General features: G+C 36.4%; 1 protein-coding gene across 1 annotated transcript in view; it reads left to right on the top strand.

Moving 5' to 3' along the window:
- Window positions 1–26,553, top strand: part of Usp39 (ubiquitin specific protease 39) — a 407,046-nt gene that overhangs the window by 13,818 nt on the left and 366,675 nt on the right. The gene's annotated exons all lie outside the window — the stretch shown is intronic.

Here is a 26,553-nt window from a genome sequence, read left to right on the forward strand (position 1 = left end):
AGAATCTCCACCTTTCTCACTTCTCCTAAGGACAAGCTTCCACATCTTAATCATCCAGGTGTCTATCAGATTCCATGCTCTTGTGGATTATCTTATTTCAGACAAACGGGAAGTTCTGCCTCTATTCGGCTAGAAGAAAACACCAATCTTATATTGAATACTTTAAACCTGAAAAGTCTGGACTTGCAGAACATGCCATCTTCACTAGACACAGAGTTCATTGGAGAAAGACAAGAGTTCTTCACAAAAGTCAGTTTCTCATGCAAATGCCTTTATAAAGAAACATGTGAAACTCTACTTCATTCTCCTAACTTAAACAGATCTGATGGCTTACGTCTATCCCCTTTATGAGAGATAGTTACAAATCAGCTAATCTTTCCTAACTTTTTATTGTATTGATTTCTTTTTTTTTTTTTAGGAAAGTTATTGACCTTTTTAGTTATCTTACACCAGCTACTTAGGTGGTGCTTTTTGGAATTGTCAGTTATTGTTTAATTTGAGCTTAATGTACTGAAGATGCCTGTGACACACAGGCGAAAATTATACTATTAAATAATCTTTGTACGTGAGTTTTTTCCGTTATTAATTTTGTATTGATACCCTTTATCTTTGAATCAGGAAACATGCTTTTGTCATTTTCTTATTGAGGCCACTTCTTATCATTGAATTTCTATACAGAACCCTCTTACTACTGGTTTCTTGCACTTTCATACTTCTCACATTCACTTTTTCTTTCATTCTTCCTCCTGTTATACCACATGCCAATTGTTTCATCAGTCACTCCAACTCACATTTTGTACTGTGAACCACACTACTTAATCTTGCTATTTCTCTCCTGTCATGTCATCATCTGCATTACTTTCAGCTACTTCTTTTATACCTTCATTCATATTTCGTACACTATCGTTAACTCTTTCCACTACATTCTTTACAGCACTTTCACTGTCGTGCCTTACATCATTAACACCAGTTACTTCATTCTCCTCTAGACAAAACTTGCATATCTTGCATTCGCTTAAGAAACATTTCTGACATATTCTGTCTCTCTCTTTTTCCACTCTTGCTTTCATACTACAAACCATTCACTTAGCAATGAATACATTGAATATGTTATCTACGAGGGTGGTCTGAAAAGTTCTCAGACTAACAATGAAAAAACGAATTTATAATTTCAAAATTATTTTTATTTTCAACATAATCTCCCTTAAGACTAATATATTATTCCAGCGATGCTCCAGCGCCATTATCCCATCCCTGTAGTGATTCTCAGTAAGATCTGCAAAATACCCCTCTACAGCTGTAATCACCTCTTTATTCTAAGAAAAACTCTGACCAGTGAGGAAGAGTTTTAGTTTTGGGAAGAGATAGAAGTCAGAGGAAGCCAAATCTGGGGAATAGGGTGGATGTTCCAACAATTCATAGTGCAGATCCCTTAATTTTTCCATTGCCAAAATACTTTTGTGAGCAGGTGCATTGTCCTGATGAAAGATGATTTTTTTCTTCTGCAAACTGGGTCTTTTCTCATGAATGTTTTTGTCTAGTCTTGTTAAAAGATCGGAATGATATTCCTCGGTTATTGTTTTACCCTTTTCAAGATAATTAATAAACAAAATGCCTTTAGCATCCCAAAACACCGATGCCATAACTTTTCCTGCTGATGGAACCGACTTTGTCTTCTTTGGCGCTGAACAACCGGCTTCTGTCCACTATTTGGATTCTGGTGTGTAATGGTGAATCCAAGTCTCATCCATAGTAATAAATCGACACACAAAATCAGTTTTATTTTTGTTAAAATGCTCCAAGCACTGTTCAGCAATTTTCATGCGAGTGCGTTTTTGATCTGCTATGAGCAAGTGCAGCACCCATCTTGCGAAAGCTTTTTCATTTGCAATTCTTCATGCAAAATATATCCTACACATTCTTTTGAAATGCCTTTAGTCTCAGCAGTTTCACTCACTTTGACTCGCTGGTCATCCAATACCATATCGTGCACTTGATCAATGATTTCTGGTGGTGTTACAATTTTTGGACATCCTTGACGTGGATCATCTTCAAGGCTGGTACGGCCACGTTTAAACTCGGCAGTCTATTTCTTAATTGTCAAAAATGAAGTAGAAGAGTGCCCATAAACTTTTATGAACTTCGAATGAATTTCTTTTGGCATTAAACCTTCTTTTACAAAGAATTTTATAACCACACGATACTCAATTTTATCCATTTCAAGAGATACAGACAACACTTTTGCTTCAGACAGCTGTATAAAACAAACTACTTGATAGTTTGTTTTATACAGCTATAGAATGACTTGCAATTTCACATGGATGCTTATGACAGATGTACCAACTTAGAAAAAACATCGTGCCGATAGTGTTGCCATCTATGGTCGAGGCCAAGAACTTTTCAGACCACCCTCTTAAGTACCTATTATTTTAGATGATTAAAGGTTGGTCGATTGGTAGAGCCTCTGCTACTAATGGCTCAGTTAAGTAAGTTTGAGCGTGGTTAGTAATTGGAAGGGGTTCAATCGTTCGATGCTGTTGGCACACTCTCCCTTGATGAGTCTTTGGACTTCCGGGAGGTGTCAAATAATAATAATAATAACTCCAAGGAGTCCTTAGACTCATTGAGGGAGGCCCTAAACATCATGTCAAGAACAACTATTCAACATCCACACAGTATCTATCACACTTTGCCTTGAACTTATTCACAGTCATGGCACCCACAACAGACTATGGCAGTTTATTTTACTCATTCACCACTCCAAGTAAAAAAAAACCTACTTCTAACACCCTTGCTTACCACACTCTTAGCCAGTTTCCGTGGATGGCCCCTAGTTCTCCCACCACCAGTCCTGTTCTTAAAAATATCCTCTGAATTAATCTTATAGAAACCCTTCAGCAATTTGAATGTCTCAATCATATCACCCTTTTCTGCCTATCAACCAATTTCTGCAACCCACAAATCTTCAACCTGTTCTCATAAGGTTCATTCCATAGACCTGCTATCATCTTGGTCACTCGCCTCTGGATCCTCTCCACCTCCTCCCCATCAAGAAGAAACCCTGGGCACAGTAGTCAAGATGGGGTCTTATCAAGGCTCGATGCAGAGGAACAATAACTTGCTTGTCTCTGCTCGTCAAAGTATTCTTCAGTAACCAAGTGATTTGATGAGCTGATTTAGCCACTTTTGCAATGTTTCTCCTAAACTTCAACTCCCTATCCACAACACTCCCAAATCCCTGACCTCGTCAATCTCCTGGTGTATAGTTCCACCAATGTGGTATACTGCTGCTAATCTTTTCACCTCAAAATGCATAGCCTTGCACTTTTCCACATTGAATTGACATCCATTCTCCTTAGCCTAGTCCTCCAATCTATCCAAATTATCCTGCAAATTTTTGACATCATGTGCATTCACTATTGCTCTACCCAACTTTGCATCATCAACAAACAAATGAACAGTTCCTCTTGGATCCTTTCCCATATCGTTGATGAACAAATTAAATAGTAGTGGTCCAAGATCAGAACCCTGCAGCACACCACTAGTCACATGCCGTCTTTTGGACTCTATTCCTGAATAAACTACTCTCTGATATCTCTCCATCAACCACCCTCCTATCCATCTCATCAACCCTATATCCATCCCCATATGCTGCAGTTTACTGATCAGAATTCCATGTGATAGCCTGTCAAAGGCCTTAGCAAGGTCCAGCAGTATCACTGTAAACCCATTATCCTTATCCAGTTCAGCTGTCACTGTGTTATAAAACGTGAGCAAGTTAATGAGGTATGATCTACCCTTCACAAAATCATGCTGTCCCCCATATAGTATCCCATTTTCATCTATCCATTCCTGTATTTTTGTCTTGACTACTTTCTCCAAAACCTTGATGACTCCTGAATTATCTGGATCCTCCTGTGATCTGGATTCTGTAATTAAATCGAATAATTGGAAACCAATTTGGAAGCTTGAAAATTGGCAATAAAATAACAAAAACCATAAAACAAATGATTGAGAGATCATTAAATGAAACAGGAAGTTATAGAATGAATTAAAAAGTCAAAGAAGTAGCAGAAAATCTTCCAGGAATCCAATTAGGAGTACACATCAATACATGAGATAGAAACAGCCATCAAAAACCTAAAATATGGGAAGGCAGCTGGGGCATATGATATTTGACTATAAATGCTTAGATCTGGAGGTATAAAAGTATTGCAGTTGCTAATACTGCATAACTTGGAGGAAGTTTTGCTCAGAAGCACCAATTCTGGAGGAATGGAGTAGAACACTTGTATTATCCATCTCTTAGAAGGAGAAATAAAACTGAATATGAGAATTATATAGTAGTTTCCTTGATAAATACTTCAGAAATCTTGTGAATCTAATAAGGATATATATTTAAGTTTATATAATTGGTGATATTAAAACTTAGATCAGTACTTTATGCAGATGATGTTATATTCATAAATAAATATATTGCATGTGATCTGGATTCTGTAATTAAATTGAATAATTGGAAACAAATTTGGAAGCTTGAAAATCAGCAATAAAATAACAAAAAACATAAAAATAGGCAGGAACAATGGAAGCATCAACTACATTCTCATTGGAGAACCTATAAAACAAGTATAATATTTTCAGCTATTTAGGCAAATTAAATATGGAAATAGACATAGAATAAGCAAAATTAGTATGTGTAGGAAGTCCGTTAATGATTCATAATAACATTTCATGGTATACTGTAAAACTTCAAAGCTATTTGAAGGAATTGGTATGGATGAAGAGAGAAATTAGCCAAACCACTACACTACACTACATTAGCTGTTTGCAAGACAATGTTTGAATCAATTTTAACTTGCGAATCTGAGTTTTGGATTAGATTCTAGTTGAAACATCCTGCCAGAAACTGTGCAGCCCCTCCAAGCAATATCATTTGGGGAATAGTGGTTATGGTGTCCCTCCCCCTACGCACACACCATCCATCCATCCATCCATTTCTCATCCGTCCAACACTGGTTTAGTCCACTGATTAGGGATTTTAGTCAATTTAATGCAACCAGTTTGCCATTCATCTGCTACATCCCTCTAAGGGTGAGTACCGTGTTTGCCGGCGTGTAAGGCGCACTTTTTTTCTTTGAAAATAGGTCTGAAAAACAGGGTGCATCTTATATGCTGATACTCACTTTTTTATTACTTTAATTTCTGGAAATTTTCTCTGTTCCGAGTTGCGCGATTTCTTTGTTGCTTCCTTGCGGTATGTGAGAGCATTCTAATTACGTAGAGTTCAGTGGATGCGCATGTGCTGTCATCGACAATCACAGCTGTGTTCCTGTTCGTTTAAACTTTCCAATTGTTGTTGTGGGGATAAATTTCTGCCGTTAAATTTTCTTTAAATTTCTTGGCAAATTATGGCTGAAAAAACTTCTGCATTGCTACAATATTGCATACAATCTACGTGTGATTGCGTATGCTAAAGAACTTGGAAACAGGGAAAAACTGCTTAAAGGAGTGTTTGTACATGTTCACGCAAAAGGCTGGATGGATGGAGGAGGAATGAAGTTATGGATAGATAAAATTTGGTCTAGGCACCCTGTCGAAGAAGCCTGCCCTGCTAGTATGGGATCAGTTTCGTTCTCACAGAACAGAAGGTGTTAAAAAAAAAAAAAAACTCAAGGAATTGAAAACTCAGCTGTGATTCCAGGAGGTCTAACTAGTCAGCTTCAACCTTTAGATGTCTGTATTAATAAACCATTTAAGGGATTTGAGAAGTGGAACAGCTGGATGCAGTCTTCAGATTTTGAGGTTACACCATCAGGAAGAAGGAAGAGGCCTAGCATTTTGCAAGTTTGTGAGTGGGTCAAAGCTTCATGGGATGCTGTGAAAACTGAAACAGTAGTTAAATCATTTAAGAAGTGTGGCATTAGTAATGCACTGGATGGTACAGAGGACAATTTGTTGTATGAGGACTCAGATTCTGATTTAGAAGAGGTTTCATGTGTTTCTTCATTTAGCTCTGGAGATGAATTTCTGGGTTTTGATGAAGAAGATTAAAAGATGGGTACTCTTTCCTAGTTAGATTAGGTATTTGTTGAAAGTAGACCTACTTATTACTTTATATTTGAAATACTGTAAATTCATTATAATATTCAGTGATAAAGTTTTTTTTCTTAAAAAGGTGTACAAAAAGGGGGGTGCGTCTTATATGCCGGCAAATACGGTATTTTATGTTTGTAGAACTGTGTGTTCACAGGGCAGGTTTGCCTATTCTGATAGACAAAAACTCAAGTTTCCACGAGGGGAAAAAAAAAAACCATACCTTTGTATGAGACTGCATAACTCACCATTTGATTTTAATCTCCTTAATGTTTCAAAGAAGAATTTGGCATAAATTAAGTTAGCAAGGGGTGATAGCTATAAAAAGAATTCTCCAAACATATTGTCGATCTCTTGGTTTAGTCAGATATATCATCCTTATGTTTAACATCTGAAAAACCAAGCAAAAGCAGTATTTCTTTAAGTGTCAGAAATATGTCCTTGTTCAGGCTGTCTTTCAGCGTATGAACATATTTGCCCAGTTTATTTGTAAAGAGCATGAAAATAAAGATTGCGAAAAGAAAATACTCAAAGCGATTCAAAAGATCAAGAGAGAGGAGCACATGTTATATATCAGGAGATGAAGAGGAAGCATACCTTGATAAGAAATATAGGGAATAGTCTTTGTACATTAGGAAGGTAGCAGCAAGTCAGTCGGCATCTGTGAATAAGCTATCCTAAACTTGTGCTCCCACCTTTTATCACTATTGTAAGTCTTTTTCATTCAAAGCAATCATTAAACACAAATCCTAACAGCAGGTAGTAAGGAGACTATTACTTCTGCACAACCTGCAAGTACTTATAGTGCATTACATCAGTTATGCTTCCAGTTAAAAGTCAGCCACATGTAAGCACCCACTATGCCTACCACACGAAGCAAAGATGGCTGCAACAAAAGCCAACGACGAATGAGCACTCCATGTCTTGCCAGCGCAGCAGCGTCGATCGCTGATAAACCCACAAAATGCTACAACAGTAAAATTGATGTCACCGATTAAAAAGAAAAAAAAAAGTATATTGGGTGAGTTCTGTTGCTACTGGCTACATGCTTCCTGTGTAAAAATAGACAAATCAACACACAAGCTGTTTATTGACCTCAACCAGCCCTTTTTTTGTTCACTGTGCTTCCCTTCTGTGAAACAGCTCCTGAACTTAGGCAAATGACACTTAAACCTTGAGCAGCACATCAACGATATGAACAAAACTTTTTCCTCCAAAATACGGGCACTGGAAGCTAAGCTCGAATTAATTGACAATCAGCACTGCAACGCAAGTTCATCCTTGTCTACGAATGAACTTCTCAACCTAATTGCATCAACAGTACATGACTCGATATAGGTCAAAAACAAAAAATTCAATGCTGTTATTTTGAACTTTCTGAAGGAAATGGAAAATCACTAAAAGAAGACATCAAATTAGCAGAAGAATACAATGTCGACTCTAAAAATATCATCAGGTTCCATCTTTTCAGACCCATAAATCAAAGAAAGGATGGAACAAACTTTCAATGCCTCGTAAAAGTGACTTGTAACACACCAACAAGCATGTCTAAATTAATAACAGTGGTCAACAACAAGTTCAGAGACACTTGTCCTCAATCGTGCATATGCACTCGACCAGATGTAATATTTGCCCAGAGGGAACAAATTTGTCAACTTTGAAAACAACTAGAAGAAAAATGCCAAAATGAAGAAAACAATTGCATCATAGATTACAAACCAGCCAAACTAATGCAAAAATCAAGTGATGCTATTAGTAGTCACCATGGAGACCATTATGCAGGCACTGCATAGGAAACCTGCAAGACCCTTGCGGTGAAATATATGCCTCACAGAACCTTGCATATCCACTTCACCAACATCCATGGCCCAAATTTCAACCTTAATAGTGTCCATTACCATCTTCAGTGTACCAAACTCCACCTACTCTTTCTGACAGAAACTCAAATCTCACCTCCCTTCACCACTATTTCTCAACCTTCCAAACTACACACTCTTTAACTTCTTTCGACTCAAGGATGGCATCTACACATACTCTCTGCCATATCTTGCCAGAGAGCACCCAACCTAGAATCGCCCAACTTTGACTTTCTTTGGTTGAAAATATCCTTTCTCCACTCAAATTCATTTGCTGTCTCTATCGCTCCCCTAATGCCACCAACCACTCTGAGCTCTTTAATTTCCTCTCCTTAAAAATTGATTTTCTCCAGTCCCACTTTCCCAACAGCAAAATCATCCTCCTAGGAGATTTTAATATTCACAACACCAACTGTCTTTCCTCCTCCAGCTGTACAGATCTTGCAGGCAGAAAAGCTGAAACATTTGCCACCACTTATGCTTATACAACTTGTTCAGATGCCAACCAGAATACCAGACAACCCAAACCACTCCCTAAACACCTTAGATCTCTTCCTCACCAATGACCCTTCCAAATACACAGTGAATGTAGTGCCCCTACCCAATGTAATTCTGACTACGATCTAGTGCTCATATCCTCCCCTATGCAACAACACTTACTCAGGCGATTCACATACAAGAGTAGTTTGGCATTATATGATAAACCTCACTCTACAGAACATCAACCACCACCTTCTCCTTCAATTCTGATCTCAAAGCCATCCTCCAATGGGGTTCAGATAACTTTGTCAACTTCAATGTTAATAAAACCCATTTCTATCTTATCTCTCATAAAAAAGAACCATTTTCTCCCAATTTTATCTTTGTGAGAACACCCAAATTTCCAGACAAGATGAGATTTCTTTTCTTGGAATTACCCTGACATCAAGCCTCTCCTGGCATAAACATATCACAACCATTGCATCCTCAGCAATAAAAAAAAAGTAGGATTTCTCTTTTGCTCAAGACGTTACTTCACCCATGAACAGCTGTTAACTTCATACAAATCGCAAATTCGCGCAGCTGTTGAATACTGCTCTCACCTATGGGGTGGGGCTCGTAAAAGCTCCCTCAAGATGCTTTACTCAATACAGAAGTGGGTAGTACTGGAAGAAGTGGAGAACTTTTTTTTGAGTTAGTAGAGAAGCTAACTCAAAAGGAAAACTTGGTCTTTAGTTGAAATCTAAACAGTAGAGTAAGAAATGGATACGAGACATATAGAAGTATTTGGGGAAAATTTGAAAAAAAAAAAAAGTTAATAATAACCATAATTAATGAAGAAATAGTAAGCACAGTAAAAGATCTACCTAAGGTAAAATAATGGGATGTGATGGAATATCAGCTGAGTTGATAAAAGAAATAGGTTGAAAAAGGAATAGATTTTTTTTTAATAGAAATGATACAAAATATATACATAATATAGGCATACTACCAGAAGACTTTATAAAATCTATTTGCATTCTGATACCAAAAAAAGAATAATACAGCAGAATGTAATGATTTTAGAACAATTAGTATCATAACTCATGCTTCAAAAATATTATTGAAAATAATAAAAAATAGAATGCTTCCTAGAATTAAATGCGTATAAGTGAACAGCCAAAAAGGATTCATGTCAGGACAAAGTACAATTAATGCAATTTATCAATTAAAAACTGTTATTGAAAGATCAGTAGAAATAAATAACATATATCTATGCTTTATAGACTTTCAAAAAGCATTTGACACAATAAGCCATGTAAAGTTAATAGAGATATCAAGACATTCAAATTTGATACAAAAGAACCTCAGAATAATAGAATTATACTGGAATCAGAAGACATAAATTATACGCATTTAATTCTAGGAAGCATTCTATTTTTATATAACAATAGATATCAAAAGAGGAGTGAGACAAGGGTCTATAGCATCACATATACTTCTCAATATGTACAGTGAAATGATAATGAAAGAATATGAAGAAATTGAAATGGGAATAAAAATAAATGGTAATATAATTAACAATATTAGATTTGTTGATGATTGAGGTTTGGGACACGTCGATGGGATGCTGCATACTCTATTGGAGGAGCTATACTGGAGGAAGTAGGGGAGACTAGAGATCTGAGGTTGATGATTGATAGAAACCTGAAATTTAGGGACATATTGCAAAGGTGGTGAAGGTAACACAGAGGATTACTGCAATAATGAGAAGGACACTGACCAGCAGAGATAAAAGAGTTATCATTCCATTGTATAAGACTCTGATCAGACCACACTTAGACTATTGTTCACAGATTTGGTCCCCAAGATTTGAAGGGAATAAATTAACTGTGGAAAGGGTACAAAGGCAGATAACAAAGATGGTTTCAGGACTGTACAATGTTGGTTATGAGGATCGGCTGAGGGAATGTGGACTGCAGAGTTTGGTGGATAGAAGAAGGAGGGGTTATATGATTGAGACTTTTAAGCTGTTGAGAGGTGGTTACAGGGTTGACACTGGGGAGTTCTTTCGCTTGGTTGAACAGCGTGAAGGAGAAATGACAAGGGGCCATCCCTGGAAGTTACGAAAGGAAACTGTGAGAAAGAGGGTGAGGAGTGGTTTCTTTGCATGGAGGGTGGTTGAACCATGGAATGCATTGCCTGATAGAGTGGTGAGAGCGAGAACGGTCAGTGAGTTTAAGGAGTGGTATGATAGACTTTGTTTCCTAAGATGGACCTCCCGCGATGAGTCTTTTGACTTCATGGAGGCCTGAATAATAATAATAATAATAATTTAGTGTTCATAGCAAAATCAAAAACAGAGTTACAAAATATGGCTGAAATGCTAAACCAAAAGAGTCAGAATTATTGCTTAGTATTAAATACAGCTAAAACCAAGTATATGGTTGTAATAAGCAAAAAAACAGCAACAAAAACAAACTTAAGAGTATCAACAGGATTCATTCAAGGCTTATAATTATTTAGGATTAATGATTATAGAAGATGGAACAACAGTTATGGAAATAAAATCAAGAATAGCTAATGCAAAAGAAGCATTTTGGAATAATAAATTACTAATGACCTCTGGAATAAATAAACATATACCCAATTCTCCATTTACACGATAGATGATGGTTCCAGAAAAAATCATATAAATGAAAACCGTGTAAAAAAATAATACAGCGCATATGAAAAAAATAGAAGAATGGTTCCAAATATGAAAACCAAATATGAACAATGTTATTTTCAAACAAACATATATATATATATGCATCTCTTAAAAAAATAGTGTGTCACTAATAAAACAAATTCGAAAAGGTCCAGATACACCTACGCATATGGTTATTAGTTAAATTTTATTCGCTGTCACTTTCTGACATTAGCCCCATTTTTTTGTGTGAGACTAGAATTAAATCACTTCCATCACTTGAAACATTTTGGCCATCCTGTTCATACTGCAATGGTGAAACATTTTCTTCAGTCAAAGGAACTAAATTAGTACTAATTTCCAATAATTCTGAAGGTTGGTTTGTTTTAACCATGAACTCTGTAATTAATTGTTGAAATCTTGTTTTGACTAGATCTTTGCATAATTCTTCATATCGCACCATACATGACTTCAGTTCACGTTTAAACTGTTCAGCTCATTCGGTATTTGATCATGTGTAAGAAAATGACTTTGCAATTTTATTAGCTATTTGAAACCCTTCTTTAATTAATCCAGCAGTGAGTAGAATCTCATCATCATCATCACTTTTTTTGTTTTTCATCGAGATTCTCAAGGACAGCTTCTATTATTTTGTCATCACTAACAGCCTTGTCAACCATTAATTCTTCAATATCTGCAGATAAAAAATCATCAAATCCTTCTCTGCCAACTGCATATGCTAATCTGATGATATTGGAATATTCAGTTGTATGCAAAGGTACGGGGCTTTTCTTTTCCGCACATTCTGGCCAAGTAGCTTTCCAGCATGCATTTAAAATTCATGGTTTCAGTTCTGATAAAACCAACTTAGTAAGTTTGCAATCCAAAATAGAAAATTTCTTCTTCACATCAATAACTGACTGTCAGTAAATTATCCTTATCTAGTTTATCCAAAATCTATTGGAATGTTCTTATGCAGTAAGTTTTGAAGGTAGCAATCACACCACTGGTCTAGCAGTTTTATTAAGGATGTTGTATTAGATGGCAGAAAACAAAATTCCATGTTTCGGTGTTCTAAAACAGGATGGTGAGGCACATTGTCTATAATCAATAAAACTTTTAACTCTTTTGGAACAAAACATTGATCCAGAAGTTAAACAAACGAAATTAAAAATTTCTTTTGTAACCCAACCTTTTTTATTTCCCTTCCATTGCACTGGTAACGTGTTAAAATCAACACCTTTCATTGCCTGCAGTCTTAGGGATCGATTAACGAGTAATGGTTTTAATATATGATCTCCTGAAATGTCGCAAAATAATAGTTGCACGATCCTTAGCTGCTTCAAAGCCACCAACACTTTTTTGTGATTTTGCTATATAAGTTCTACTTGGCATTTGTTTACATTCTGTAGCATAGAGTAATCCCTGATATTTAAAACATCGAGGGGGGGGTTCCTCAAAATTCAAATTTAAGTACATATGTACCGTACTAGGAAATCGTAATTATAATGGAAATACTCTAAAAAGGATATTTCCATTATAATCTGTTAAAAAAACAGAACTGAATTCAAACAGAAATTTTAAAAATAAGTGCCATTTGAACCATGTTACATCAAAATATACAGCATAAAAATAGAATTGCATTTGTTTTCTAAACTGTGTTATTTTGAAATAGGGTAAAAAAAATAGCCGTGTAAAAAGAGGATTAACTGTACTAAAATAATAAAGTCCTATATATGGTCTACATTAAATTACGGATGTGAGACATGGGCATGTACAAAATCCATAATCAGAAAATTGCACACCATTGAGATGTGCTATAGAGAGCATTGAAGATTTCTTGGAAGGAAAAAAAAAAAAAAAAAACTAATGAAGAGGTATTGAAGTTAATGGGAACCAAAAGAGCACTTGTGGAAGACCTTATAAAGAGAAAGTGTAAGATGGCAAGATACATATTAAGAGGATCAGGAAGGAAAACATCTCTGGAAATACTGAAGAGAAAATTAGAATGGAGAAGATCTCCTGGTAGACCAAGAACTTGGGTTGATGATGTAAAGAAATGGACGAGTAACAAGAGCTATTCAGAGATCAAAAGGATGGCAGAGGAATGGACACTCTTGTGTACCATGCTTACTAACCCCAAATTGGAGGAGCTACTTAAGAAGAAAAACACGTTTGCATTTCTAACAGCCCTCTGATGAATTGCAGTTATACCTGTCAAATCTTGCTACTCTGCAAGTTATTTTAGTGATCTGTATACTTCATGGGAATGCTGTCTGTGGAATGTTGTAGTTATGGTGTACTAAAACTATGTTTAAACATTAGATAATTGGGAATTCCACTCTAAAGACCAAGCATGGATCAAGTCACTTTTGGACTCTAGGCATTTTCATTTATCATTTTCAAATTATAGAGCAGTTAATATCTGAGGAGTGATGGTTAAAGTATTAGAAATCTTAAGGATGTAAAGACAGAATTCAGGAATGGTGTTCTGTAGTTGACAGCATGCTTCTTGAAGGCGAGATCTTAGTAATTTCTCACTTTCTACAATACAGTGACAGCTATGTTGTATAAGGGAAAAAATTACATATGCTATTGCCAAACTTTGCAAAAGCACTTGGCAGGCACCCTATTGCATTTGAAGTGAATGGAGATAGGAATGAATTGATATGAATAAAAGGGTGACTGATGGACAGATGCCACTGAGTAGTATATGGTGGAGTTTAATCAGAGAAAAATCAGTTGACTTTGGTGTTCCACAAGGCTCTACTTGGGCTGTTACCGTTTATTTTGTACATCAATAATATTAGAATGATTTGAGGGGAATATCCAGTTTTCTGCTGATGATGGTAAACAGTCGAAACCAATAGTTGATAAAGATGATGTAGAGATCATGCAAGATGAGCTAAATAGATTGGTAGTTTAGGCAAAGGATAATGGCTGCCAATTGATTGTGTCAAAGTGTCAAGATATGCACTTTGGGATGCAAAACTACTGGCTGTATAATGCATAAATGGAACTTCAAAAGAAATTGAGGCTAGTGATTTAGGGGTGAAAATGGTGAGAGTAGAAGATTGGAGGACATATTGTATAAGTGGAGAAAATAGCTCAAAGAATCACTTGTATGTTAGGAAACACATCAACAAGCAGGGTTAAGGAGAAGATAATTTTTTTTTATAAAGCTCTTATGTCACATCTGGCTTTTGAACATAGATTTGGTTGCCTAGATTTCTTGGGAATGGAGGTGGTGGAGAGGATTAGGTGGTGATTAGTTTGTGGACTTCTTCCTATGAGAATAGACTAATGGTTTGTGAGTTAATATCACCTCTTCTCCCAATGGCAGAAAAGAGATGATGATATTAACATCAGACCTCTATGGAATCAAGACTCATTGTGGAAGACAGAAAAGAACAAACTATGCATTAAACTCTCTCAAAGTGGATTTAACGCATGGCTAAACCCACCTTATATAGCTTCTAGGAATGACATGTTCTGCCTTTGTACTGTATGAAAAATTTTCTTGAGATTAATCTGCCACAAACCCTCACCAACTTACACATCTCAGTCATATACCCTGTTCTCCTCCTGTTCACAACACTGCAAAGTGTATTTTCTCACACTCTCTTTATATCCCACATTTCAGAAACCTGACATTAACTAAGGATATTTTAGAGGGGGTCCAGAGAAGATTTATCAACTAAGATACCTAATCCCCTTGAAAACCAGGAGCCAAAATTTTCAAATGGTAGTCCATTTGTGGCCTGGTCAATGCTTTGTACAGGGGAAACCATAAAATCTCTTCTTGTTAATGTCAAGGGTCCTCCTCATTATTGCTATAATCCATTGTGATCACCAGCACTCTGATATCTCTTATTTCTTCCATCTCCTTCAACATTTCCCCATTAATTGTGTACATTGCATCCCATCCTTGCCTACCAAATTTAAAGACCTTACCTATTATTAAAATGGTTGCTTTGCTCACTTACCCACTCAATGTGTTCATATCCTCTAAGGCCAGCACAGTCATCTACTGTACTCCTCATAGTTCTTCCTATCTGTGCAATTTCTGCAAACAGCTGCATGTCCCAATATCATTAACATCAACAACCTTTGGTTTGTTTGTTTATTTATTTGACATCAAGAACCTTTAATTTATGTTGCCCTCTTGAAAGTTGTTAAGTGCTTGATTCTGTAGCGCAATTGGAAGAATGACGGTACGTTGCATCCTTCAACTGGAAACAGCCAAGTTTGATTTCTCATCATGATGAGATGAATCTTTATGTAAGGTTTTTACACTTGAAGATGAGTTAGTCAATCTCACACAGAGGTAGGATCGTTTTTTTATACCATAAACTTGGGTTTCAAATCCTGCATAAAGACAAATTGGTCATGAAAACACATAATTTGCATAAAATGTTCTGTTCTGTTCTTCCATTGTGCTATTGACGCTTGTAATATCATCAGATGAGAAAAGGTTATCTCGTCAGATTTTTGCTTTAAGATCTTGGGAATATAACAAGGATTTGTATTTAAGCTCTGTTGATCTGGAAAAGGTATATGACAAGGTGCCAATAGGAAAGCTCTTCAAAATGCTACAGTTATATGGTTTAAATGGGACATTATAGCGAGCAATACATAGTCTCTATTTAAGCTCTAAGTCAGCAGTTAGAATTGAAGAGTAAAGAAATATAGCTTGATGTTAAATCATGCAACAAGGGTGCATTTTATTTCCACTGTTATTCATTATCAATATGAATCACATTATGAAGGAAAGTGGTATTAAATCTGATATCAAATTGATGATGTTAATCTTAGCTCTTTACCTTATGCAGATGGCATTATACTTCTGAATAAATCCAGTAAAAGTGCAAGCTTCCCTGATTAAATTGAATAACTGTTGTAATAGGTTTGGTATGAAAATCAGCAATACAAAGACAGAGGCAGTAAAAATAGATCGAAACATTAAAAACCTCAACCGTATCCTGAATGGTGAGTGAACAAGTAAAACATTTCAGCTATTTAGGCACAATTTTTAGTGAAGACGACAAATTGAATATGGAAATAGACTACAAAATTGGTATAGCAGGAAGTCTGCTGAATAAATTTGTATGGAATAAGAATGAAATTAGTCAAAACACTAAATTAGCTGTATACAAGACAGTGTTCAAACCAGTTTTAATTTATGGATCTGAGAGCAGGGTTAAAAAAAAAAAAAACTTCGAAGACTGAGAAAGATTAGTTGAGTCAACAGATGGTATCAATGGCAGTATCATATTAAAAGTGAGGATATTAGGAAAGAACTTGTCATTGTTAGCATTCAGGAATTTGTTAGTAGAGCTAATCTCATGTGGTATGTTCGTTTAAATAAAATGGGAGAGGAAAGATGAGTTGTACAGTTGGTGTCCTCCTGCGATGAGTCTTTGGACTCCTTGGAGGTGTCACAAATAATAATAATAATAAAACAAGTGTTCTTTTTCCAAGTTGTGAAGAAAAAGACAGAGGAAGACTAAGATTTAGATGGATTGATATAGTAAAAAGTGCCTTAAAAGACAGAAATATAAGATCTGATAACATTGGAGTCTTGACAGATGACAGATTAACACTGACTGCCATGGGGGATTCCTCAAGTCTGATTCCAGACATCATGGTCTGTAAAATATTTATTCAATAGGAAAATGAGGAATTTTGATTTTTTGATACTTTTTGTGACAAAATAAGAAACGAGACATTTTTGCCAGTTTGTGAAGAAAAACCTACGTTATACGTGGAAGAATGTTTCAAGAAATATCATGCACAAAAATATTTTATATACCTTGTTTTTTGCTACTAGAAAACTTTTAGTTGAAAATGTGAATGATTTTTATTTTCTGAATGAATCCATTTTATTTACAACTTGTTTTTTTCCCCACTGCCATCAAGGCATTGAATGGACTTGCCACAAATGCCCAATATGTATAGTTAGCACATATTTGCTATGAGAATGATTGTAGTTGGCATCATAGATCGTCTTGGCCACTACGAGATAACTCATAGTGGGTGTCCAGTGGCAGACTGCCAACTATGAGCTAACTCGTAGTTGGCAGTCAGTGTGTTAATGTGGAAGAAAATTGTTGTTTTGAAGTAAGTAATGGTGTAAGTTTTTCATGTAGCACTATCATTATTATCCTGTACACTCCTGAAGGTACATATCAGGAATTATGTTTTTGTGATTAGACTGTCTGATCAATTTTAAGAGATTGATAATCAAAGTGTCAGTATAACCATCAGAATTAGGATAATAACAGTAAAGGCAGCAAATATTGAACCAAAACAGATCATGTAGAGGATATTACAGTGATAACTTTAATGTCCTGTACATGATCTCATGGAATATGAGACCAGACAAAAGGGCATGTTTCACCTTTTTTATGAAAGCATCATGCACACTGTGCTGTGGAGGATGCCAGTTGAGGTTGTGATGAATAACAGATTGGATTTGTATATAAGTGGTGGTGCATATCACTGATATTTATTCAATCTATGTGGAATTTTTTTTTTTACTTAATTTTGTTGTTTTGATTTTTTTGTGGGTATATTTTTGTTTGTTTGATAGTTTTTGAAATTTTTTGGAGAGAATTTTTTTTTAACCCCAGAAACACTTTGTCATGTTAGGGAAATTTATAGAGTAGAAGGAATGCATTAAGGGTGAAGGATTTTTGGAGGCAACCTCAAGTATTGCCTGAACGTGTATGCTGCAAGCTACTATATTCAAACTTTCTCCATACATAACCTGGCAGTGTAAACAATAATAGGATTATTCACCCATGTGCCAAGGTTTAAGTGCTAGGAAGACATAATGGGTGAAGGATGTTGGATGTTTAATAGAGTATTGACAGCACTAGCAAAAGGATTAAAAATTAATTTTAATGCTTTCATTATTTCATCTCAATTGCTAAGACATCTTCAGGGAGTACAAATAACACTTGTAACATACGCACAAAGACAACACAATACTTAATAAAACACATGGTGACTCTAATGTCCTATCTTGGTAGTGCACCTGCTATAGTGGGAGGCCTAGAGTTTAAACTGGAACCTCTGATGATTATTGTTTCCCAAATTTTGGGAAGTTTTATGCATCCGTATTTCTTTAAATTAGGTTGATTTCTGAGTGCTCCTGCAGATTCCAAAAACAATCTCTCCTTTTCAAATTTACTGTGGTGGAAAATGGCAGTTTTCTTCCAGGAGATCCTGGGAGTTGTATCCAGTATATGGTCTGCAAGGCCAAGATTGACTATAGTTGTGATTGAAGATGTAAGATTTGTGTTCATATAAATGGATAGTGGTTGATCTATCTGTTTGTCCAAATTAAGCCAATTTGCAGGTGCAGGGTACGTTATATACTCCAGGCACTGAGAGAGAGAGGAGAGATCTGATCTTTGGTAGAACAGATAAGGGTAGCATGTTTCTGGTGGAGCTTAAAAGCTGTGTAGAGGGTTTTACTTTTTTAAAGACCTGGCTATTTTTTTTAATGTGCCCCAGACGTAGAGGATAGTGATGGCATTTCTGAAATCCTTCCGAAGGAATGGCTGAGGAATTGGGAGAAGAACTGATGTTTTTTTCATTCTAGCCATTGGATAGGAAGGTGTTGTGTATATAGTTGAGTTCTATTGAAAGAGAGGTTCCACTGGAACAAAGATTATAGGCTCTATTGGTCAATTTTAATGATGCCATATTGTTATATGATGAAGCTATACTCCAGGCACTGAGAGAGAGGAGGGAGCTGATCTTTGGTAGAACAGATAAAGGTAGCAAATTTCTAGTGGGGCTTAAAAGCTGTTTAGAGGTTTTACTTTTTTAAAGACCTATCTATTTTTTCCAATGTGCCCAGGACATAGGGAATGGTGATGGCATTTCTGAAGGAATGGCCGAGGAATGGAGGGAAGAACTGATTTATTTTTTTTCATTCTGTAGCCATTGGATAGGAAGGCATTGTGTATATGATTGCGTGTTCGGTTGAAAGAGAGGTTCCACTGGAACAAAGATTATAGGCTCTATTGGTTAGTTTTAATGATGCCATATTGTTGAGAGGGGGTGGTGGTGGGAAAGTTTGTGAATGCATCTACCTCTGAGTGGGTTTTCTATATACAGTGAAGACAAGTTTACAATTTGGAAGGCATGTCACTAAGGTGCAGTGGCGGCCCATACTTAAGCACTGCGACACTGCAGCACCCCCAAGGAAAAAATGAAAAAATTAAAATTTGTTAGTGTTTATAAATAATAACAATGCTTACAACATTATATAAATGCAATACAACATGTTAAAGGTTACAGCTTATGTTTTGACATTGATTGAATAGTTAATAATTGGAATTGTTCGATTAACGCTTTAGATTACGAAACAAGTTCACTGTAATCTAACGCCAATAGTTTGTGCTTGTCATTGCATGGTTACATCATTCCAAACTGTAACTGCTCAAACGGAAATGTATTTTTAGTATGTTTACGTGCCTTATTTCTGCGAGATATGCAACGTTTATTATTGGTGCATGTGCGTGGTGAACTATTTTTTGTAAATCTTATTTTATTTTGTTAAAATAACATGTAATTATTTATTTATTATAGATACAACGCTGAATTATGACAAGTGTCACTGTTGAAAATAAATATGAAAAGAATAATATTTTTTTCAATTATCGTTCAAAACAAATGCACTGCGATCTAGTGCCGATATTCGTTTGCCTTGTCGTTGCACGTTACGTCATTAGATACACTGCCGCTTGGGCAGTGTATCTAATGACGTAACGTGTAAGCATCCATTGTAAACAGTGTGAGTTTACAATGGAAAAGGAAAATAACACCTTAGTGACATGCCATTCCAAATGGTAACCTCTCCTTCACTGCATATAGAAGACCCACTCACACAGTCAGTTGCATTCACAAACTTTCTCACCATCATCACCACCACCACCATCCCTTTCAACAATATAGCATCATTAAAACTCTAACTAATAGAGCCTATAATCTTTGTTCCAGTGAAACCTCTCTTTCAACAGAACTCAACCATGTACACACCTTTCTATCCAATGACTACACTGCTTACAGAATTTTAAAAAATAATCAGTTCTTCCCCATTCCTTCAGAAAGATTTCAGAAATGCCATCACCATCCCCTATGTCCAGGGCACATAAAAAAAAAAAAAAGCCAGGTCTTTAAAAAGTAAAACCTCTACACAGCTTTTAAGTCCCACCAGAAAATTGCTACCCTTATCCATTCTACCAAAGATCAGCTCCATTCCTTCTCAGTGCCTGGAGTATATAAAGCACCCTGCTCCTGCAAGTTAGCTTACTTAGGACAGACAAGTAGATCAGCCACTCTCCATTTAGATGAACACAAATCTTACATCTACAATTACGACTATGGTCAATCTGGCCTTGCAGAATACTGGATACAGCTCGCAGGATCTTCTGGAAAAAAATCACCATGTAAATTTAAAAAGGAAAGACTGTTTTTGGAATCTGCAGTGGTACTCAGAAATTAACATAATTTAAACAAATATGAATGCACAAAACTTCCCAAAATTTGAAAACAATAATCACCAGAGGTCCCAGTTTACATCCTAAACTGCTACAAATGTCCATAGAGGGTGCACTGCCTAGATAGGACTTTAGTCGCCGACATGTTTCATTAAGTATTGTTGTCTTTGTGTGTATGTTACAGTGTTATTTGTACTCCCTGAAGATGTCTCAGCAACTGAGATGAAATATTGGAAGCATTAAAAGTAGTTTTTAATACTTTACTGTCAATACTCCATTAAACTTCCAACATGAGGATTATTCACCAGCTGATTGAGAAGTCCCCCAAGGCATTACGAACAGGATTAATCCTTGTGTACCAACATTTATCTGGTTGTTGGCTTGTGGAAACTGCTTTACTGTTGCACCCTTGAATGGAGGGAGTGCTGGTTCTCTAGTTCAGTAATTTTGGTATGTGTAAGAAGATGGGAGAGAAACTGGAGACACTACTCTAGATATGAAACATGACATTACCCACTTCATGCTTTAATAAGAAGGATGGTAGTGCTCACTAGTTGATGAAGGACCTAGAGGTCTAGTTGGTATTTTCCTGCCTGAGCTCTGTTAATGGAAACAGACCATGCTAGAGGAAGGTTGGATTGACATGGCTGGGACAGGCTATATATTGTTCATCATTAGCCCATCAATAATGCCAAGTATTCAGAACTATTATACTTTAATATAGAGGCAATTTACTTCACATTAAGCTGTCATCATACTGACATGAAGTCAACTGCCTCTATATACTAGTAGACAAGTTGTGAAGATGCTTCATGCACATACTGCGGTTTGCTGATACTTGAGTAAAGAAAAAAACAAAAATATAATTTACTTTTATATCAGATTAAAAACTTACTATCATCATAAAATTCCTGCCATGTACCCTCAAGGGATGTACAGAATATGATAGTACTACATGAAAAATTTACATCATTACTAACTTCCAATTTTCCTCCAAATCAGTCTGTTACTTGCTAAGACTAAACATTATCAGATCTTATATTTCTATTGTCTAAGGCACTTTGTACAGTATCAATCCACCTATATCTTGGTCTTCCTCTGGGTCGTTTTCCTGCCAACCTCGTAGAGAACACTTGTTTTGCTAATCTTTCCTCGCCCATTCTACTTAAAAGACCATACCACCTGAGATTGGCTCTGTTGTATTCCTGGATGCTGACAATGTCAAGTTCTTTTCTAATATCCTCATTTTTAATATGATATTGTCATTGATGCCATCTGTTCACGCCTCTAATCTTTCCCAGGACTCTCATCTAGTCTTTGGTCAATGTTTTACTACTGACCCAGCTCTCAGATCCATAACTTAAAATCAGTTTGAACACTGTCTTGTATACAGCTAATTTAGCGTTCCAACTAATTTCTCTCTTATTCCATATGAATTTATTCAATTGATTTCATACCATACCAGCTTTGTTGATTCTGTTGTCTAAAATCGTGCCTAAGTAGCTGAAATGTTTTACTTGTTCCACTGGTTCTCCGTTCAAAACGCAGTTGACATTTTCAAAGATTCTGCCTATTTTCATTGTTTTTGTCTTTTTTATTGCTGACCTTCATACCATATCTATTACAACAGTTATTCAATTTAGTCAGGGAATCTTGCAGACTTGTAGTGGATTTATTTAGAAGTATAACATTCTGCATAAAGCAAAGAGCTGACATTAACATCTCCAAAGCTTTAATATAAGATTTGACTGCCATTCTAGTGCTTGTTGTACCATCATTTTGTATTTTGGTTTAAGCCAATAAGAATACAAGTTGGTCGGCTAAATCCCAAATTGGCAGCCCATCCTTGTTCATTCAGTATCCAGGTAGATACCCAACAGGGTGCACCATGAGAACGTGAGGATTGGACATTAGGTCAGAAGCCCTGGTCGGTTTTCCATATTCCTTTTAAGGCGATGTGGAGGTTTTCTGTTTTAGTTATATAGCTTTGACCCTTAACTTACTAAGATATTAATATTACTCCCAAGCCACGATTGAATCGAAAGTATTTAATTCAGGAAGTCAAACACCCACAGACCACAATAACTATCATATCTTGCCTAGAAGACATTCAGTGTTGGAGCACTTGTCACTCACTTTAGAAAAAGAAATTCTACTCACTGTTGAATGTAAGCCAGCCTGGTTGGCCGAGTGGTTAGCATACCTGCTCTCTAACCAGAGGGCTATGGGTTTTTGAATCCTGCCATGGGTATGATTGTTTGTGATTGTGTTAAGGATGGATATGAATGGCAGGCAGTCGCTTGGTGTGGGACCACTACCCTGCTTATTGGAGGCCTAAATGGTTTGAATGTTCCATGTTTGGTCTCCAGAGCAAGGTTTCTGGACTTGTAAAAAATGAATTAAAAAATATAAAAAAAATTATATAAAATTGATAAAATTTGAAAACAATCTTTAGCCCACCCTCAGTTTGAAATAGGCTTGCAAATAACCTTTCATGGGTGGGAGCAACAAAAAAATAATTCCCTTTAGCTATATGATAGGTTCCTCTCACCAACTTACATGTCATATCACCTCTCCTCCTTATATTCACCAAGCTCTGAAGACCACATTCCTTCTGTCTGTCCTCATATTCAGTATTTTACTTTCTTGAGACAATTTGTTATTCTCCTCTGCACTCTCTGGAATGTTTCCTTTTCATCAGTATAGTCAGATGACACTGTGGGTCTATGTACAGAAATGAGACTTCATTAGTGTCTTATTCAGTGGGATTATCACTTATCTTTAATTGGCAGCAAAGAATGCTGACAATTATACATTGTAAAAGTTGTAATGGTTATCTAAAAAATAGCAGCAATTTTCTGGATAGCTATTACAACTTTTGCATTGTATCAACTGAGTTTCATTTCCCTCTCCACCAAGATCTCCACAGATCTCTTGTCTATAAACCTCATTCCATTTTCTTCAGCCAAAGCATATAACTTTATACTTGGCCACATTGAAGCGACATCCCCAGTCTTCAACCCAAAGCATCAACCTATTCAAATCTTTTTGTAACAATGCTACATCAGAACTTCCTAACTTTGCACTTCTAATTTAGCATAATCAGCAAACAACTGAATATTTCTTCTCACAAATATCATTAATATATAAATGAAACAACAGTGGTCCCAGAAGTGAGCCCTGTGATATCCAACTCGCCACCTTCTTTTTTTTTTTTTTTAGGACAGTGCATCTCCTTCCCTCATACACAACTTACTGGCTCTTATCGGTCAACCATCCCTGTAACCAAGCTGCAAAATGACTGTCCATTCTCTTCTTGCTCAGTCTCAGATAAATTGCTGTGTAATCATCTCTTCTGTACAGTATATTGGTCAGCTTATTATAAAATCTAACCAAGTTACTAAAGCATTACCTCTCCTTAAACAAACCCAAGTAACATGTCTAAGACTTTCACCATTAAATCTGATATACATACCAGCCTATAGATGGACACTACTGACCTTGGAATCTCCCTTATGTAGCACTATTATAACTTCTTCCTACCTTTCTGAGATTGTTCCTATTCCTAGACTTCTTTTGAACAACCAAGGCAAGGGCGCTGCCAGCTCTTTCAAATGTTCCGTAATAAGTACGTGGTGATGTCGCATCCAGTTCCAGATGTTAATAAGATATTAAATAATCTTATTAACATCAAGATTATTTAATATTCTAAGCACTTTCCATTCTTGAACTGTTACTTTTCTGTCCTTCCTATTGCTATTCAACACAACTCTTAACTTCGGTCCATGAAATACATTAATGAAATTAATAGCATTATTAACACTCTATTTATAAATATACTCCTGTTGTCTGTTCTTTATCTGTAGACATTCAAGATGAATGCAAACCAATCCAGCATCTGACGGTTAAGGACAATTTGTTATTAATATAACCTAGAAAGTACTAACTACTCAAGTTCTTTTGTAATCTGGACGTATTGCAAAGGTGCTGTTCACATATGGTAAATTTCTGGGAAGCCAAGGATAAAATCTTTTGAAGCATTTTGTAAAATACTTTGCAGTAGGAATAGTTAAATCACGACTATTTCATCAATTTGTTTGTTAAATTTGCTTTGTCATATATAAAAAAAGAGCCTCCGTAGCTCAGTCGTTTATAGACAAAGCCCTTTGGTTGGAAAGACCTGGGTTCGATTCCCATCAGTGATGTGAGGAACCTTTATCTGGTCTCTTTCAATGAAAGGTAAGTTAAACAGTCTCATATAAAGGTAGGGTTTTTTTTTTCACCTGGAAACTTGTGTTTTTTGTCCCTCAGAACAGACAAACTTGCCCCATGAACAGATGGATCTGAAGAACATAGAATGCATGAGGCTAACCTCCTTATCCTTGAGTTGCAGTTGCAAGAAGAAAAACTTCGACACCGTAAAGGTAAAAAGAGGAGGATTAAGAAAGAAATATATAAAGCAAAAAGATGGAACAGCTTGATATGTGGAAAGTGTTGACACTTTGTCAGCAGAATGGAACATTCTAAAAAAAAAAAAAAGCAATCATGAATTCATATTTCTCTTAGTCTGTCTTCATTTATTTATTTATTTTTTTTATTATTGTGCAATGTTATTGTAGTATTATGAACATTTTATAATATACAAAAAAGATGGAACTCCTTCCTTTCATATTTTTTTTCCTGGTGGTATATTTATTTATGGCATTTTACATGTTCTTTCACTTGTTCACTCACCTATCAGAAGAGCATCATTAAATGGCATTTATAAGTAGATATTCCATACTTTAGCAGGCAGGGAGATAGTGAAGAAATTCATTATTTGTCACTCTGGTTATGGATAGTCATCATTTGGTTATATTTGTTGCTGTGAAGCAGAAACACTTCAGATTACAACAGATCTGGGTGTATGTGTTTCATATGGGAATGGATATAGGGTTGGTGAGATGGATAGGTGGGTGGTTGATGGAGAGATATCAAAGAGTAGTTTATTCAGGAGTAGAATCCAAAAGACGGCCTGTGACTAGTGGTGTGCCGCAGGGTTCTGTTCTTGGACCACTGCTGTTTAATTTGTTCATTAACGATATAGGGAAGGATCTAAGTGGAACAGTTCATTTGTTCGCTGATGATGCAAAGTTGGGTAGGGCGATAGTGAATGCAGAAGATGTCAAAGTCTTGCAGGATGACTTAGATAGATTGGAGTTCTGGGCTAAGGAGAATGGATGTCAATTTAATGTGACAAAATGTAAGGTTATGCATTTTGGGGTGAAAAGATTAGCAGCAGTATACCACATTGGTGGAACTGTACTCCAAGAGATTGATGAGGCCAGGGACTTGGGAGTGTTGGTGGATAGGGAGATGAAGTTTAGGGGGCACATTGCAAAAGTAGCTAAATCAGCTCATCAACTCACTTGGTTGTTGAAAAATACCTTGATGAGCAGAGACAAGCAAGTTATCGTACCTCTGTACCGAGCCCTGATAAGACCTCATCTCGACTACTGTGCCCAGATTTGGTCACCTCGGTTTCTTCTTGATGGGGAGGAGGTGGAGAGGATCTAGAGGCGAGTGATTAAGATGATAGCAGGTCTATGGAATGAACCATAGGAGAACAGGTTGAAGATTTGTGGGTTGCAGAAACTAGTTGATAGGTGGAAGAGGGGAGATATGATTGAGACATTCAAATTGCTAAAAGGATTCTATAGGATTAATTCAGAGGATATTTTTGAGATCAGGACTGGTGGTGGGAGAACTAGGGGACACCTATGGAAGCTGGGCAAGAGTGTGGTTCGCAGGGGTGTTAGAGCTGGGTTCTTTACTTTTAGAGTGGTAAATGAGTGGAATAAGCTGCCAGAGTCTGTTGTGGGTGCTATGACAGTGAGCGAGTTCAAGGCAAGGTATGATAGATACTGTGAGAATGTCGAATAGTTGTGTGGACATGTTTAGG

The sequence above is a fragment of the Typopeltis vanoorti genome, chromosome 8 (genome assembly GCF_054136105.1).
Source record: "Typopeltis vanoorti isolate ZY-2024b chromosome 8, IOZ_Tvanoo_1.0, whole genome shotgun sequence".
NCBI lineage: Eukaryota > Metazoa > Arthropoda > Arachnida > Uropygi > Thelyphonidae > Typopeltis > Typopeltis vanoorti.